We start from the raw sequence: 1,241 nt of genomic DNA, 5'->3' as shown, positions 1-1,241 counted from the left end.
TCTATCTACTGATAACATTTTAACAATATGACAATATAATATAGGGAAAATGAGTTCAAATAAAGTCTTCAATTGGCTGTCACTAAGTTTTACAGGTTCCTTGTACTAAATTTCTGGACAGTTTCTGGATGGCTATATTTCATGTAGAGCTGAAGCACCTGGAAAATTATATTTCCATTTGCATCGAAAACTAGTTAATCAAACTTTGTAAACGCATGACCTGTAAATATTGACATTACAGACGCAGTGACTGAGCCATCTTGAGGGATCATGTTCCTGGTATATTTTGAACGGAAGCGTATCAAGTGCCAAATGAACACCGGATATGAGAGCATGTCCCTTTCTATGCAAGGATCGCTGCTCCCTCAGGTGGCTTTGAATCACCATGACAATCCGTATTCAGATTAGTTGGGTTCGGTGGCTCCTTAGTGAAGCGCACACTTTTCCGGAGGATCGCAACCTGGATCGGAAGCAAATGTCTGTGTCCCAGTATAGACTAATTTTCAGCTGTTAACTGGTAACACGGAATCTTACTCCAAAAATGCTTGCTATGATCTTTGTGCTTCTGAATGCTACTGACATGCAAGTCAGATGTCAACTGATATTATGTATACGAAAATATGATTTGACCGGAGTTGACATACTGAGTAGAGAAAGACAAGATTTGTTGCCGTCGTTCGGCAGTTACGAAAGTGAGGTGTAAATATAACTGCAAGAGGCTGATTACGTGGCATCCACGGCTGATGCATTCCATGGGAATTTTGCCGAGTTTGTTGGTGTTATTGGCGGAGGGGCTGTGTGGGGTGGCCCAGTCAAGCTAGAAGAAGAGACAAAGCAAAAAGACAAAGAGACAGAGGCAGATGAGAGTAGAGCAGAAAAAACGAGAAACAGAGGACGCTGAGCACTGTGGAAAGGCCTTGTTGATGTGCCTGCTTGAGCAGTGCTAGATTCCTGTAAACGCTCCCGCCTTAGCAGTAATCTGGCAGTTTGCAGAGCAGAAGATCCAGTTTACATATCCAGGATATGTAAACACTGTGATAGTATGGTCGCACCAAGTTAGACCATTCCGTGTAGTGTGATAGTGCTCTCACCCTGATAATGATCATGACATGGTACTGAATGATAATAAAAGTATTGATGCTTGTTCACTGCCGGGTACAGATGCCTTTTCTCTGTTGTGTTACGAGACAGTTGTGTCTTGGAAGGAAAGTTGTGGATGTGTTAGATTTTCCAGAAACACA

This window comes from Penaeus monodon, chromosome 23, assembly GCF_015228065.2.
Source record: "Penaeus monodon isolate SGIC_2016 chromosome 23, NSTDA_Pmon_1, whole genome shotgun sequence".
Lineage (NCBI taxonomy): Eukaryota > Metazoa > Arthropoda > Malacostraca > Decapoda > Penaeidae > Penaeus > Penaeus monodon.
Note: the sequence above shows the minus strand (reverse complement) of the source record.